This window comes from Podarcis erhardii (assembly GCF_964252035.2).
Source record: "Podarcis erhardii genome assembly, chromosome: 7".
Lineage (NCBI taxonomy): Eukaryota > Metazoa > Chordata > Lepidosauria > Squamata > Lacertidae > Podarcis > Podarcis erhardii.
The window spans coordinates 23982934-24000833 of NC_138511.1; positions in this window are offsets into that span (position 1 = coordinate 23982934).

Consider the following 17900-nt stretch of genomic DNA (forward strand, 5'->3'; position numbering starts at 1 on the left):
ATGGCATCCAATGAAAGGTGAGAGCTGCGGAGGCAGATTTTCATGTCACACAGGGCACCACTTAAATTTCAGACACAAAGGCATGGTTAGGCAAACTAAGGCCCAGGGGCCGGATCTGACCCAATCGCCTTCTAAATCCTGCCCGTGGACGGTCCAGGAATCAGCGTGTTTTTACATGAGTAGAATGTGTGCTTTTATTTAAAATGCATCTCTGGGTTATTTGTAGGGCCTGCCTGGTGTTTATACATGAGTAGAATGTGTGCTTTTATTTAAAATGCATCTCTGGGTTATTTATGGGGCATAGGAATTTGTTCATTTTCTCTCTCTTCAAAATATAGTCCGGCCCCCCACAAGGTCTGAGGGACAGTGGACCGGCCCCCTGCTGAAAAAGTTTGCTGACCTCTGCACTAAGGTCTGCCACTGTACAGTCTTTCCTGCTGCTTTCACAGGAGAGTCATGGGAAAACAGAAGCACGCATGTGAAGAATGGGCATGGCACCTGGGACGAAGAGCAGGCGGGGGGCGTGGCTGGCATGCATCCAGGGATGTGTGGTGCATGTCCCAGGGGCATGGCGTGCCGCCTGTGGGGACATGGCACCCGGCACGGTGGGGGGGGGTGCGGCACGTGGCCGGGGGGTGACCGCAATGGTACCCCCTCCCTGATGGTGCCAGGGGCAGTGCGCTCCCCTGCCCCCCCAATCCTCCATCAGGGGATGTGTCACACCGCATCCACAGGCAGGAATGAAATTTAGTGCAACATGCTGGCAAATTGGTCAAAAAAACGCCCTTCCATAACACCACTGGTACTGCAATGTGAAAGGAACATTGGAAACTGGGACAGAAGTGCTAGAACGGTAAACAGTTCAACTAATATGTCTACACACTCCCTCAAAGTGATTAACCATGAGGACCTTTTCTAAAATAAATAAATACCGGTACTCTGCAAATGGTGGGAGGGAATGTGAAGAACTGCACTTAAAAACCAAGGAGAAACAGAAATTGACAAATTCATTCATCCTTGCTTGTTGTGGGAGGAAAGGAAGTATAATAATTATTTACCATTTGTGACGTCCCTTCTATGTCCCGCATGTGCTACGTAACATGGTCCAAGAAAGTTTGAGTTGGTCAGTGCTCAAAAGAAAAAAAGAGGAATCGTCACATTTTGCCGCAGGGAGTGGGCTGCTGTTGTGATTTTTTAAAAAGGCCCTTGCATTCATTGTGATTGGACAGCTTCATCCAGGGGGCGAGTGCTGGATTTGAAAGTAGGAAATGTGATTGTATCGCTGACCATCCATGAAGTTACCAAGCCAGTTCAAAGCAGCCACTCTTTTCTCAGTCTCAGATGTGCCTTGGCAAAATGGGACAATGCCAACTTTTCTCCCGACTCTGTTTTAAGACAAAATATGAAATTTAATTAAAGAGCGCATGAAATATATCTAGTGATCCATTTTCTAGGAGGGCTAGTGAAAATGACAAAGAATCCCGGGAGGTGTAATTTATTAAAGTTGCTGAGCTACAATCAGAGTTCTTTGTGAAAAGGGATTGGAAGTTAAATCACTCTGAGGGAACTGTAGCTCTGGGAGGGGAATAAGGGCCTCTTAAAAACTCTCAGCACCCTGAAGAAGCTACACTTCCCAGGGTTCTTTGGGGGAAGCCAGGATTGTTTGATGTGGCATCATGTTATAGTGTGAATGTGGCCTTAAAGGTAAAGGGACACCTGACCATTAGGTCCAGTCGTGACCAACTCTGGGGTTGCGGCGCTCTTCTCGCTTTATTGGCTGAGGGAGCCGGCATACAGCTTCTGGGTCATGTGGCCAGCATGACTAAGCCGCTTCTGGCGAACCAGAGCAGTGCACAGAAACGCCGTTTACCTTCCCGCTGGAGCGGCACCTATTTATCTACTTGCACTTTTAATGTGCTTTCGAACTGCTAGGTTGGCAGGAGCAGGGACCAAGCAACAGGAGCTCACCCCGTCGCAGGATTTGAATCACCAACCTTCTGATCGGCAAGTCCTAGGCTCTGTGGTTTAACCCACAGCGCCACCTGTGTCCCTGAATGTGGCCTTAGTCCTGTCTAATAATTCCAATGGGTCTACTCAGAGTAGATCTAGCATTGGATGCTACTCATATACCATAATACAGGGCGAGTCCTTTAAAAGAGACCCCATGGATACAGAGTACACATGTTCCACGGGGCCTCTTTTAAAAGACTCACCCTGTATAATGCTTGTATTTTTGTTTGTTCTTAAAAAAACACACAACTGAAGATGGATGCAGAGATTTCTAATGCACCAGTTTTGCAAAGATGACAGGTAGCCTGGGCTCCCAATATTCAGGGAGAGATTTCAGAAGTGCCCCTGTGCATTAAAAAAAGAAGAAGAAGCATCGAAAGTATTACCGATGCAATGCACCAGGAGCTACTTCAGCAGAAAGAGAGAGGCCCATTTGTTTAGCTCAACAAGCACAAACAGAGCTTAGTGGATTGTGCCCCAATGAGCTTTCAGCTTCGCAAGCATAATCCACCACTATGAGATTTTTCTCTTTAAAAAATAAATAAAAAATCCTCTTTGGATTCTCCAGCTAGGGCCTCGGGCGATAGTTTTCATATATATTTCTCAGTGGTCAGAAGTCAGGTCAGCCCGGTGCTATCAAAAGACCTTGACTTTTTTCCCTGACAGTTACAATTATTACAGCCCCGGGGACTCATTTTCCTCAGACTGGCCACCCGCTGACCTAAGCCAGCAGCCAGAATGTGCTTTCCAAACAACAAACATCAGCAAAGGCTCCTTTCCTTCCTTCATCTGTGGCATATTTGTGTACACACACACACACACACACACACACACACACACACAGCCAATTGCCAAAAAGGACGGGAGGCATTAGCGCTGAAGGAAGGTTTGCCTTCCACACTGCCGTTTTTTGCCTCTCCCCCCCCCACCTCCCCATCCACTCCCCCCCCCTTCCATCCCAAGATAAATTTTTTATATCACTATTTTCTTTACCTCTCCTCTTTGGCATTCAAGAGTTGGGTGATAAACGGCAGAGCGGCTATTAAATGGGACCCCGAACAAACTTAATAAATATCTAAACATCCTGCCTGCGCGATCTCGCTCGCTCCGCAGTGCTGAAGTGGCAGGCGCAGATTTCCCTCCATAAATTTGTTCCTGAATGAGACGAAGGTGCTAATTTGACAGAGGAGGAGAGTGGGGGAGGGAAGTGGAAGCAGGATTTCAGCTGAAATGACATTTTGGCCCCCTGGCAAAATTTTGGAGATGTTTGTGAGGGGGACTCAAAAGGGTTCCAATAAACTTCCAAAATTCTATTGGAGAGGCATGGAATCTCTAATAATAATAATAATAATAATAATAATAATAATAATAATAATAGCATAACTATTCAATAATAAGGTGTGTGTTTTTTGGTTATTGCTGCCATTAGTCTCACCATCCTCCAGTGCCAGATTTACGTATAAGCTAAACAAGCTGTAGCTTAGAGCCCCACTCTCTTGGGGGGCCCCCAAAAATAAAGGGGAAAAACTGGATACTTCTTCTTAGTGGTATTTCAGTTCAAATTACTTTGATAAAATACATATTTTGTTATGCACAAATGGCTTTAGATACCTATTAGGCCTATAAATTACCATATATCATATTTTCAACACACACAAAACAGCAACAATTTGTGAAACAAAGGACATTTGAATCGGCTAATAAATGTGGGAAACTGCTAGCATGGCAGTTGAAGAAGAGACAAAAATTAAACACAGTTACAAATTTAGAGATTGAAGGAAGGAACATTCAGAACCCTGAGGAGATTAGAAAGTGCTTTCAGAGATATTTCAAAAAATTATATACTCAAGGGCCGGAAGATGAGAACGAGATAAAACAATTTTTGATAAAAAACGGACTACCAAAACTGTCACAAGAAAACAGATCAATCCTGAATTGTAAAATAACACGACAAGAGATTGAACAAGCCATTCAGAACATGCAACTGGGCAAATCTCCAGGGCCGGATGGGCTCACCTCCAAGTACTATAAAATATTGAAAGACTATTTGATACAACCACTGATGGAGGTGGGCAACGAAATTTTGGAGGGGAAGAAGGCACCGGAATCGTGGAAAGAAGCTTTTATCACATTGATACCTAAATTGGAAACTGAAAAGACACAACTTAAGAACTACCGTCCCATCTCCCTTTTAAATGTGGATTACAAAATATTTGCAGACATTTTAGCAAGCAGATTTTAAAAAGTTTTAAATGAAGTAATTCACAAGGACCAGGCGGGCTTTCTCCCAGGCAGACATTTGTTTGCTAACACAAGGAACATTATTGATATTTGGGAACTGCTGCAAACAAATATCAATACAAAAGCTGTATTAATCTTTATAGATGCGGAGAAGGCCTTTGATAATATTTCCTGGAAATTCATGAAGAAAAACTTGGAAGGGATGGGAGCGGGACGGGGGTTTGAAAATGGGATAGATGCAATCTATTCAGAACAAAAAGCTAAATTGATAGTTAACAATGTGGTCACAGAAGAGTTCAAAATTGAAAAAGGAACACGACAAGGTTGCCCTATTTCCCCACTGTTATTCATTTCAGTCCTGGAGGTGCTCTTGAATATGATTAGGGGGGACCGGTTGGTTGAAGGAATTCAGGTCGGAGCGAAACAGTACAAACTTAAAGCTTTTGCAGATGACCTAGTTTTGACTTTACAGGAGCCAGAATCTAGTACGAAAAGAGTACTACAATTGATTCAAGAGTTTGGTCGGGTGGCGGGATTTAAATTAAATAAGCAAAAAACTAAGGTATTAGAAAAAAAACTTGACAGTTACAGATTCAGAACGGTTTCAGAGGGAGACAGAGTTAAATGTGGTCAAAAAAGGAAAAATACCTAGGGGTAAATATAACAGCAAAAAACTTGAGTCTTTTTAAGGACAACTATGAGAAATGTTGGTCAGAAATTAAGAGAGATTTAGAAAGTTGGACAAGATTGAAACTTTCCTTGTTAGGCCGAATTGCTGCTATTAAGATGAATGTCTTGCCAAAAATGCTGTTCTTGTTTCAAACATTACAGATTGTGGACAAAACAGAGTGCTTTCGGAAGTGGCAGAGAGATATTTCCAAATTTGTCTGGCAGGGCAAAAAGCCCAGAATTAAGTTTAAGATATTAACTGATGCGAAAGAAAGAGGGGGCTTTGCCCTGCCAGACTTAAGGTTGTATTATGAATCAGCAGCTTTCTGCTGGTTAAAAGACTGGCTACTTCTTGAAGACACTGATGTACTGGATTTGGAAGGTTTTAACAATGCTTTTGGCTGGCATGCATATCTATGGTATGACAAGGTTAAGATTAACAAGGTTTTCAAGAACCATATTGTCAGAAAAGCAGTGTTTAATGTCTGGACAAAATACAAAGACTTACTGGAAAATAAAACTCCAAGGTGGCTTTCACCACTGGAAGCGAAGGCCCGAAAAAGACTCAATATGGAGGCCAATTGGCCAAAGTATTGGGAAATATTAGAAAAAGATGGAGATAATTGGAAATTGCAGAGTATGGATAAAATAAAAGATAAAGTGCGAGATTGGTTACACTACGCTCAGATTAAGGAAGTTTTTAAAATTGACAAAAAGTTAGGATTCCAGGTGGAAAAATCGAAGCTGGAAACGGAATTGTTAGAGCCTAAGACTAAGGTACTTTCAATAATGTATAACTTGCTGTTAAAATGGAACACACAAGATGAAACGGTAAAATCGGCCATGATAAAGTGGGCACAGGACATTGGGTATAATATCATGTTTGAGGACTGGGAAAGGTTGTGGACCACTGGGCTGAACTTCACTGCATGTAATGCTTTGAAAGAAAATGTTATGAAAATGATATATAGATGGTACATGACCCCAGTCAAACTTGCAAAAATATACCATTTGTCCGATAACAAATGTTGGAAATGTAAAGTAAGCGAAGGAACGTTCTTTCACCTCTGGTGGACCTGCCCTAGAGTGAAGGCTTTCTGGGAAATGATATATAATGAGCTGAAAAAGGTATTTAAGTATACCTTCCCTAAGAAACCAGAGGCCTTCCTTCTGGGTATTGTCGGCCAGAGGGTGTTAAAGAAGGATCGAACATTTTTTATGTATGCAACAACGGCAGCAAGGATACTCGTCGCCAAGCACTGGAAAAACCAAGATTTACCCACACTGGAAGAATGGCAGATGCAACTGATAGACTATATGGAACTGGCCGAGATGACTGGCAGAATCCGAGACCTGGGAGAGGAGACCGTAGAAGAAGATTGGAAGAATTTTAAGATTTATTTGCAAAAATATTGTAAATTGTATGAAGGTTAAGAAGGATGCTAGATTGTAAATAATTTGGCACCATTAAAATAGACGAAATGAATTATGAAGATAAGTTAAATTTAGGAAAAGAGAAATTTTGGATAATTATTAGGCTAAGCTTAATTTTTTTAAGGTATGAAATAAACGTATCTAAAATTTGAGATATAACATTGGAAAATTAGATAATAAGGATGGAAACAAGGTGATAAATTGCTGGTTTGAGTTTTATAATTTGGAACGCTGGAGCGGGAGATGTGAGGAAGTCCAAAGAAGATAAGAAAATATGTTATGATATGTACTATTGTGTTTATTTACTTGTATTGTAATCAAAAAAACCTTTAATAAATATATATATATAAAAAAACAAAACAGCAACAATTTGTTGTTGACAAAGGACAGCTGGTCATATAAAGGGCCCCATTACCTTGAGTAGCTTAGGGCCTCATGAAACTTCTAAATCCGGCCCTGCCATCCTCTATTAGTGGTTTCCCACTCCTCTCTCACATAACTCAGTGCTGGGGAAGCTCAGGCCAGGTGTTCTATCAGAGATCAAGGATGGATGCCTCACAGCCTAAAAAAACCCCTAAAACTAAAACAAAACAAAACAAGCACCACACACCTGGAGTGTGGAGCAGGGTGAAGGTTGTGGTGTGAGGAGAATCTGAAGGTCCTGATGGAGAGGCCTAGGCAGCCCCATTTGCCCCATGGGGCCTGCAGTTCCCCAGCCCTCCACGACGACATTGACTTGGGTTCATGGAGGATGAGTCCTGAGAACATGCAGTTGGGTCTCAATATCCATCAAATGGGCTTACAGACGAAAGCGGGCTGTGCTTCCACATCTCCAGATTTCCACAGCTGCAACTGAAGGCTTCCTGTCATGTCTCTGGCACCGCCATGCAGCATCCTCGACAGCCGCCATATATTTCCAGAAGATGTTGCCGTGGTTTTGTTACGGTACACTTTGACATACGGCTCCGCGCCGCCTCTGAAAGGGGCACATTATCTCAATTAATGTTTCACGGCAAACATGGCCCTGATCGTATTCATGGGACTCCAGCCTATTACCATTTGCATGGCGACTAGCATAAGAATTATGACTATGTTTGCCCGTTGCAGCAAAATTTGCCCTCGGGCGCTCTTTTTACTTGTGACAACGTTCCTTTTTCTCCCTTCCCGCCCCCTCCCCTCCCACCTCCCCCTGTTTTGATTTCTACTTAAAGTTTTATGGCTGTGTCCCCTCCAGGGGGCTATTATCTGGTATGCTAATAGGGCTATGCATATTCTATTAGTGTTGTCAGTGTGAGATAAGAGGTGCACTCCACACAAAGCACTCAGGAGGTAATGATTGCAGCGAGGGGGCGCCAGCGTCGCTGCGCTATTCGTCATCTTCACATTTTGCCAGTGCCCGTTTATACGTGTCCTCGGTCCGTGCGGTCCTTAAAACGCCCCAGATTGCAGAATGTTTACAGGGGCAATCTAATGGCTTCATGCCTGATTTGATAAAGGAGATGTCTCTCTTGATTCTCTTAGATATGAGGGCTTCGTAGCGGGGGTGCGTGTGTGTGTGGTGTCGGCAGTGACGGTGGGGAGACAAAGACATGGTTGACGTGGTTAGAAAGCAGCTAACAGTTCAGGCTGCCGCATGAATAAGAAATAAATCCAACTTGCACTTGATTTAGGAGGAAATTGCAACATGGGCACTTCCAGAGAGAGCGCTCACTCTTCCTCTCCTCCCTGCTCTCCGTTTTATGCTCACACCGTAAAGTAATAAATTAAGTAGTAGCTACTTCAGAAGGTGGTGGACTCTCCTTCATTGGAGGTTTTTAAGCAGAGATCAGAGATCCTATTCGTCTTGGATTCTTCAGGTGTGATTCTTGCATTGCAGGGGGTTCAGGTAGATGAGTTGGGTCCCTCCCAACTTTTCAGTTCTATGATTCAGCCCAGTAGGTTTCCAGTTTAAGAACATAAGAAGAACCTGCTGGCTTGAGCTCATGGCCCATCTAGTCCAGCATCCGGTTCTCACAGTGGCCAACCAGCTAACCCAATGGGAAGTCTGCAAGCAGGATTCGAACGCAGTGGTGCTCTCCCTTCCTGTCACTTCCCTGCAAGTTGGTCTCATAATTTTCATGGGCCCTTGCATAAGGCCAAGGGAGCAGAATATGGGGCAGGCAAAGTAGGGAGTTGTCCAACAGCATCTGGAGGGCATTGTGTTGACTGCCTCTGCTGAAGCCCTTCATTGGTTGCCAGGGTACAGCTCCCATCAGCAGTGGAGGCTGGTCTGTGTGGGGAAATGGGCCATTGTCCCATCAACCTCAGTCAGCCAGCCTCAATTTGCCTCCTTTCTTACAAACACTCCAGTGTGTGGTTGCCAGCTCCCTTCTCTTTATCCTCATTGCTGCTTTTGCAGTACTCATTGAGGAAGAGGACTGGTGGGCAAGAAGTAGAATGAGTTCACTCTGCCTGTCATTGGCTCTGGCTCCACCTACTGTTGACCTTCCTCTACTTTCTGCCCTGCCCATCCCATTGAGGACCATTACTGCCCATCTGCAGCATCCAGGATGGTGATAGTGGGAATGGCATGTTGTAGTTAGGGCCGGCCGAAGACATTTCGCTGCCTGGGGCAAGGTGCAAGAGGGTGTTCCCCCATTCCATGTACAGAAGCAGCTGGATATTACTTCCACCCTGGCAATGGGATAGCATCCTACACCACCTGAGGGCAGCAGGCTAGCTTAAGAGATGCACACAGTAATATCTTCTCACAGAGGGAAACAGCTGTGAGGCTGATGTGGCTGCCCTCCAAACCCCCATGGGAGTTGTGAGGAGGAACTGTTGTGAGAAGTTGCCTTATCCCAAGTCAGACCACTGGGTGAGTCATCTAGCTTGGATGGTCTACACCAGTGATGGCCAGACTTGGCCCTCCAGCTGTTTTGGGACTACAACGCCCATCATCCCTAGCTAACAGGACCAGTGGTCAGGGATGATGGGAACTGTAGTCCCAAAACAGCTGGAGGGCCAAGTTTGGCCATCACTGGTCTACACTGACAAGCAGTGGCTCTCCAGGGTATCAGGCAGGGGTCTCTCCCAGTTCTGTCTGGAGATGTCAGAGATTGAAGCTTGGACCTTCTGCATGCAAGGCAGATGCTCTGCCACTGAGACACTGCCTTTCCACCAAAGAAGAGCAGTTCACACTCACTGGTGGATTTAGAACTTATAATAAACTTTGATTCTATGCATTGGGGTTTGAATAGAGGCAGCTCTGAAGTCTGGTCCATGAGGGCATATAGAACACTGCTCCACCAACTTCAGCCTGTCCTCAGCCAACCTCTACCTGCATGACTTACAACCAGCCCAAGCCATTAGCTTCCTCTTCCTTAGTCTCAGTGTTACCCTTGAAGAAGAGGGACGCGGGTGGTGCTGTGGGTTAAACCACAGAGCCTAGAACTTGCTGATCAGAAGGTCGGCGGTTCGAATCCCCGCAATGGGGTGAGCTCCCGTTGCTCGGTCTCTGCTCCTGCCAACCTAGCAGTTCGAAAGCACGTCAAGTGCAAGTAGATAAATAAGTACTACTCCGGTGGGAAGGTAAACAGCATTTCCATGCACTGCTCTCGTTCGCCAGAAGCGGCTTAGTCATCCTGGCCACATGACCCGGAAGCTGTACGCTGGCTCCCTCGGCCAATAAAGTGAGATGAGAACCGCAACCCCAGAGTCGGCCACAACTGGACCTAATGGACAGGGGTCCCTTTACCTTAACCTTATCCTTGTAGAACTCACCAGGGAGAAGGAGGAGGATGGAGGCAATGTAGAATCAGCTTCTCAGCCTGCCATTGGCTCTGGATCCACCTACTGCAGATCCTCAAAATGTCCTTATTTTCCAGGGACAGCCGTCCCAGTTTCTGATTTGATCCCAGAATGTCCTGCTTTTTCTTAGGATGTCCCTATTTTCATCATTGATGTCCCCATCAATGTTGGAGGGTATGGAATTATGCGACACACACCCCAAGCCAAGGAGATAAGTAACTTTACAACCTTTAGAAGACACCTGAAGGCAGTTTTAATATGTTTTTATATATGTTAGAGCAACCCAGTCAAATGGGTGGGGTATAGATAATAAAATTATGATGATGAAATAGGACGTCCCTATTTTCATTGGATAAATGTTGGAGCGTATGCTACCCTGGGCCTACTCTCCTTTCAGCTCACCTGTTCAGTTGGTCACCAACCACCACCGCCAAAGAGCGGTGTTTGTTTTGAGTTCTGAAGACTCTTTTTCCAGCTCAAAAACTTCATTGGCTTCACTAATATGTCTCTCTCTGTGTGCATGACATTTTCCAGCCTAAGACCCCTGTCAAACGTTTTCCTCTGCATCTCCTGAGGGTCTGGAGATTAAAAGTTTCAAACCCTGGCTTCCTCACCTAGTGATCTGGCATTAAGATAGGATTGAGTGGGGCTGGGCAGGAGGGAGAGGAGGGAAATGATTGATAGGTGACTGACATCCTTCTAGATGTGCGAGATGGTGGCATTAATGAAGGCCAGAGTGGAAAGCGAAGGGTCAGTTTGGAAATGGGTTCTGTTGTCAAAAACTGGACAGTTTGGAAACAGAGGTCCATGTTTCCTTACCTTTCACGCTTTCCACTTGTTACATTGATGTGTGTGTGTGGTGGTGGGATGTTTGAGAGAAATTGAGCAATCAAGAAATAATGTACCACCTACAGAATGGACAGGGAATGCTGCTGCAGAAAAATTGCTCCTCCTCCCACCCCCCACCGCTTTCTCTCTCACACTAATCTGTAACATATTTTGGAAAGTTGTTTGTTTGCTATGCATTTGGACATTTCTTAAGAAATTTTGCTTGGTGGTTTATGAGATCAAGGAGCAGGAGATTTGCCTGTTTGGGGATACAATTATGCACCAAATTGTGCATTACAGTCCTCAAGATGTAAGAACAGGTTTTTGTGTATGCTTGGATTGAAATGGGCACCATTTTGAATCAAGATGGAGGACTGAAACTTTCAAGGCTGCACCAATTTTAATCAGCAGGGATGCGGGTGGCGCTGTGGGTAAAACCCCAGTGCTTAGGACTTGCTGATCATATGGTCGGCGGTTCGAATCCCCGCGGTGGGGTGAGCTCCCTTTGCTCGGTCCCAGGTCCTGCCCACCTAGCAGCTCGAAAGCACCCCTAAGTGCAAGTAGATAAATAGGTACCACTTTATAGCGGAAAGGTAAATGGTGTTTCCGTGTGCGGCACTGGTGCTGGCTCGCCAGCTGCAGCTTCGTCACGCTGGCCACGTGACCCGGAAGTGTCTTCAGACGGCGCCGGCTCACAGCCTCTAGAGCGAGATGAGCACGCAACCCTAGAGTCAGACATGACTGGCCCGTACGGGCAGGGGTACCTTTACCTTTACTAATTTTAATCAATGATTTCAACACTGCACTATTGGGGGTGGGCAGAAGGTTCTTAGAATTCCCAAGCAATGTCAGGTAGTGAAGCTAAAACCGACCAAAATGATTAAAGTTATGCCAGGTGTATCTTTATGGCCAAAAACATGAGCAGAACAGGGTACTGATATTTCAGTCTCTGCTGCAGGTACCTAACTGCGCCGCCAACTCCGTACTTTTGTTGGAAGCTGGTGAATGCCCAATTTCAGCTAGAGCGTGGTGGGCTGCCCTAAGACATTGGCTCAGGATTTCAGTGTTTAATCTAGGGAAGGGTCTGTACCAACATTTGACCAATGAGGAATTTGTCAGCAAATGGCAGAAAACCATGGCTAAAAAAGCCACCTCTATTGGTCTGTCTCCCCCCCAACTGTATTACCTGGGCTATGAAGGCGCCCAAAAGGCTTTAAAGCAAAGATTATGGGACAATGCACACAGTGACTTGCGATCTCGATCACATGCAGTCTGTAGTCCACTGGCAGCAGGAGTTCAATATGGGTATGTCTTTGAGTTAACATCTTACATCAAAAACCTGACAGTACCTAACTATCGAAGGCTTTTTACCAAGGCCAGACTGAATGTCTTCCCCTCTGCAGTGCTGGATGGTAGGTTGAGAGGAGTTCCCTACCAGGACAGACTTTGCTCGTGTGCTCAAGACATCGATTCCATAAATCATATTTTGTTACATTGTGCGAAGTTTGAGCAGGCCAGGGCTGAATTGATTCTACCCTTGCTGGTGCCTTTCCCGGGAAAGTCAGAGGCTCACTATGTCAGGTTCCTACTGGAAGACCGGACAAAAGCTAGAACTTTGGCAGTGGCAAAGTTTCTATCGGTGGTTGCAAGAACAAATGAGCCCTATATTCCAAACAAAGTGCTTGATTAACCTGAAGGTAGGCTGTATGAACTCTGTATTGATTTGTGATGTTTTGTTGGTCTCTGGACCGTAATAAAGATTGTTGTTGTTGATATTTCAGTGCACATTTAAAGGTGAACCTACCTAACTCACTCTTCCTGAAACAACATGTGTATTGAAACCAACTCATCCTTTGAATTTTGAAGTACCATTTCCCAGGTAGGCAAGGTGTACAACAAAACATGTGCTAGGGTAGATTGTGCATACGAAAGCATAAACCTGTGAAAACATAAGAATGTGGTACATTAGGGAAATTGGTTTTGCAAAAGTGTTACGTTAGGGAAAATTGCATACAAATTGCACGTGCAAGAAGAAATGAGCACTAAAATGCTGGTGAATTTTCACAAGGGTGATTATTCATTTATTTTTATTTACCAGCTGATGTGGAGATGTGGGGCACTGAACTCAAGACTGGAGAAACTGAGAGAAAACAACAACAAAAAGGGTAGTTTCTTATATCCCCATTGGGGACATCAACTCCCAACATCCCTGACATTTTTCCTCCCTAGTTTATCTTGAACCCCAAAGCCAAATGCCCTCTTCATTTTTATACCAGCAAAGGGTAGCCTTTTGCAGAATGAATGCAACACATGATAGCCTTCTGCAGTTAGTAATTATGTATACCAAGGGAAAGAGGTAGTAATCATTGACATGAGAATAAAGTTGTTAACAAATGCACAACCGCCTGGGCAGATGGTTGAGGTTGCAGAAAATAAGTCTGCTTCTTGCAAAAAAATACTGCATTGTAACTGTGCATGCCCTAAACTAAGTGAACAGCAAATTCTTGGGTCCTCCCTGGCCCTTTCTCCTTGACTCCCTTCCTTCTCTCTCAGCTGTATAGTGTCTTTATTACAGCCTTCCCCGCCCCCCACTAGAAGTCTCCCTAATTATCGGTAACCTTCTGTTCGAAGATGGTTGTCCCAGTCTGATAAAATCCAGTAACTTTGAAAGTAAAGTGGGTCTTAATTTTCCTTGACAGCTGTTCTTAAAACATACGGGCCGAAGCCCAGCCTTAATTAAATGCACATTCGTATTCCAAACAAATTAAGTACAATTAAGGACTCTGAGTTATGGGTATCTATCACTCGGCGATGTTTTTGTAAAAATTACCACATTTAGATCAAAGGCAGAGGACCTTTGCTTAATTGTTTCATTAGGACCCAATACAACTGGCTTCATAAATACAGGGTCCGCCGTCTCTATGGGAATTTCCCCCAAAGACAGCTCTTAAGCTAATTGCTACCATATTTCTCTCTGTGCGAGCTTCACGTATCCAATGGATGAAAAAAATGAGCTTGCTTTTCAGGAAATAAAGACAGCACAGTAACCTTCAGAGATGGGCCAAGATGGAGACTGGGGGTTAGATGCAGACTAAGTTAGCTGAATGGAGCTGCCATTGAAAGCAACGGCACAAGTTCATCTTGACTTAGGTTCAGTTCCATTTATTTAAAGAGAAATTAAATGCAACTAAGTGCATCCGTTGGGAAAGGGCTGTAGCTGAGTATTAGAACATCGGTTTTGTATGTTGAAATCCCTGGCACCTCCAGGTGGGGCTGGAAGAGACCCCCATCTCAAACTCTGGAGAGGTGCTGCCATAGAATACTGAGTGAGATGGATCAATGGTCTGACTAACTAAATTAGCCTGGACCAATCTATTGATTCCATCTTAGCAGTCAATAGCCTTGGATAACTGTGAACTAGTGCAACGGTTGTTGTTGTTTAGTCGTTTAGTCGTGTCCGACTCTTCGTGACCTCATGGACCAGAGCACACCAGGCACTCCGCACTCCTGTCTTCCACTGCCTCCTGCAGTTTGGTCAGATTCATGTTGGTAGCTTCATTAACACTGTCCAACCATCTCGTCCTCTGTCGTCCCCTTCTCCATGTGCCCGCCATCTTTCCCAACATCAGGGTCTTTTCCAGGGAGTCCTCTCTTATCATGAGTTGGCCAAAGTATTGGAGCCTCAGCTTCAGGATCTGTCCTTCCAGTGAGCACTCAGGGTTGATTTCGTTAAGAATGGATAGGTTTTGCAGTCCATGGGACTCTCAAGAGTCAACTCCAGCACCATAATTCAAAAGCATCAATTCTTTGGCGATCAGCCTTCTTTATGGTCCAGCTCTCACTTCCATACATCACTACTGGGAAAACCATAGCTTTAACTATACAGACCTTTGTTGGCAAGGTGATGTCTTTTCTTTTTAAGATGCTGTCTAGGCTTGTCATCACTTTTCTCCCAAGGAGCAGGTGTCTTTTAATTTCGTGCCTGCTGTCACCATCTGCAGTGATCATGGAGCCCAAGAAAGTAAAATATCTCACTGCCTCCATTTCTTTCCCTTCTACTTGCCAGGAGGGGATGGGACCAGTGGCCATGATCTTAATTTTTTGATGTTGAGCTTCAGGACATATTTTGCGCTCTCCTCTTTCACCCTCATTAAAAGGTTCTTTAATTCCTCCTCACTTTCTGCCATCAAGGTTGTGTCATCAGCATATCTGAGGTTGTTGATATTTCTTCTGGCAATCTTAATTCTGGCTTGCGATTCATCCAGTCCAGCCTTTGGCATGATGAATTCTGCATATAAGTTAAATAAGCAGGGAGACAATATACAGCCTTGTCGTACTCCTTTCCCAATTTAGAACCAATCAGTTGTTCCATATCCAGTTCTAACTGTAGCTTCTTGTCCCACATAGAGATTTCTCAGGAGACAGATGAGGTGTTCAGGCACTCCCATTTCTTTAAGAACTTGCCATAGTTTGCTGTGGTCGACACAGTCAAATCCTTTTGCGTAGTCAATGAAGCAGAAGTAGATGTTTTTCTGGAACTCTCTAGCTTTCTCCATAATCCAGCGCATGTTTGCAATTTGGTCTCTGGTTCCTCTGCCTCTTCTGAATCCAGCTTGCATTTCTGGGAGTTCTCGGTCCATATACTGCTTGAGCCTTCCTTGTAGAATTTTAAGCATAACCTTGCTAGCATGTGAAATGAGTGCAATTGTGCGGTAGTTGGAGCATTCTTTGGCACTGCCCTTCTTTGGGATTGGGATGTAGACTGATCTTCTCCAATCCTCTGGCCACTGCTGAGTTTTCCAAATTTGCTGGCATATTGAGTGTAGCACCTTAACAGCATCATCTTTTAAAATTTTAAATAGTTCAGCTGGAATACCATCACTTCCACTGGCCTTGTTATTAGCAGTGCTTTCTAAGGCCCATTTGACTTCACTCTCCAGGATGTCTGGCTCAAGGTCAGCAACCACACTACCTGGGGTATACGAGACATTCATTTCTTTCTGGTATAATTCCTCTGTGTATTCTTGCCACCTCTTCTTGATGTTTTCTGCTTCTCTTAGGTCCTTTCCACTTTTGTCCTTTATTATGGTAATCTTTGTATGAAATGTTCCTTTCAAATCTCCAATTTTCTTGAACAGATCTCTGGTTTTTCCCATTCTGTTGTTTCCCTCTATTGCTTTGCATTCCTCATTTAAGAAGGCCCTCTTGTCTCTCCTTGCTATTTTTTGGAAATCTGCATTCAGTTTCCTGTATCTTTCACTACCTCCCTCGCATTTTGCTTGTCTTCTCTTCCCTGCTATTTGTAAGGCCTCATTGGACAGCCACTTTGCTTTCTTGCATTTCCTTTTCATTGGGATGTTTTTTGTTGCTGCCTCCTGCATAATGTTATGAGCCTCCACACATAGTTCTTCAGGCACTCTGTCCACCAAATCTAAATCCTTAAACCTGTTTCTCACTTCCACTGTGTATTCATAAGGGATTTGATTTAGATTGTGTCTTACTGGCCCAGTGGTTTTTCCTACTTTCTTTAGTTTAAGCTGGAATTTTGCTATAAGAAGCTGATGATCTGAGCCATAGTCAGCTCCAGGTCTTGTTTTTGCTGACTGTATAGAGCTTCTCCATCTTTGGCTGCAGAGAATATAATTAATTTGATTTTGATGCTGCCCATCTGGTAATGTCTATGTGTAGAGTCATCTCTTGTGTTGTTGGAAAAGAGTGTTTGTGATGACCAGCTTGTTCTCTTGACAGAACTCTATTAGCCTTTGCCCTGCTTTGTTTTGAACACCAAGTCCAAACTTGCCAGTTGTTCCTTTTATCTCTTGACTCCCTACTGTAGCCTTCCAATCCCCTATAATGAGAAGAACATCCTTCTTTGGTGTCATTTCTAGAAGGTGTTGTAAGTCTTCATAGAATTGATGTAAATGCCCCCCCCCCCGCATTTATGGGATGGATTATGGCGGCAACACCTTTGTGGCCCTGTCTCTTTTTCTCTGCTCTTTCCATTGTGACAGCCATTTTATGTTATGCTGCAACCCCACTGCAACCATTTTGATTTATGCCATGCCACAAGGCATCCCTCTGCAGCAGCCATTTTGGGACTGGCACCCATGATACTCCCTCCCACACTTTCAAAACTCCATGCATGCCCACTGGCCCAAATAGGCCAGTGATCCTTGCAGTGCAGGCGGCTATCAAATGCCTTCAGCAAAGGTGAGCCCTGAGGTTGTCAGTTCCCTTCTGGCACAGTTCTCACCATGAGGGTGCTTAAGACAAAATTCGCTCCCCTGAAGTTTCCATTCGTTGCTTCTCACCCTGCCCTCTGGAGAAACAGAGAGCATGTCTGGTAGCACAGACGACTCAACCTTTTATGACATTAGGCAGACAAACATTTGTAATGACAGAGGGATTGTATGTCAGATCCATATGCCTTTGCTCGTGCAAGTCCCGGGGACATCTGAGGTTCCTTAGAGAGGTGAAAGAAAAGCCATTGCTGCTCATGCATTACATGAGAAGTCTCTGCTGCATTAGTCTAGCTGTTCATTTATTTATTTTGCCAACTCAACTGAGAGTTGGACGGCAATCTGTATAATTCCATGCTGTCCCCTTTTAAAACAAAATGAATGTTTTGCATGTGGCAGGAATTTCTCTACAAAAGACTGTGCTGATAGTATCCACACACACACACACTTTGGTCATATTTTGCATTGTAGGAAAGGTGACCAATAGCTACCAGCCACAATGGCTATGTTCTACCTCCACTGAATGCCTCTGAAAATTGGGGGTGGGTAGGTGGGATTTAACTCCCAGTATGCAGATGGGAAACTGAGATAAAACGATGATAGAGGGCTATATAGATATAAGTAATTGTATTTTATAAGGATTGTGAATATTGTATTTTATATTTTCTTTTTCTATATTATTCTTTTCTT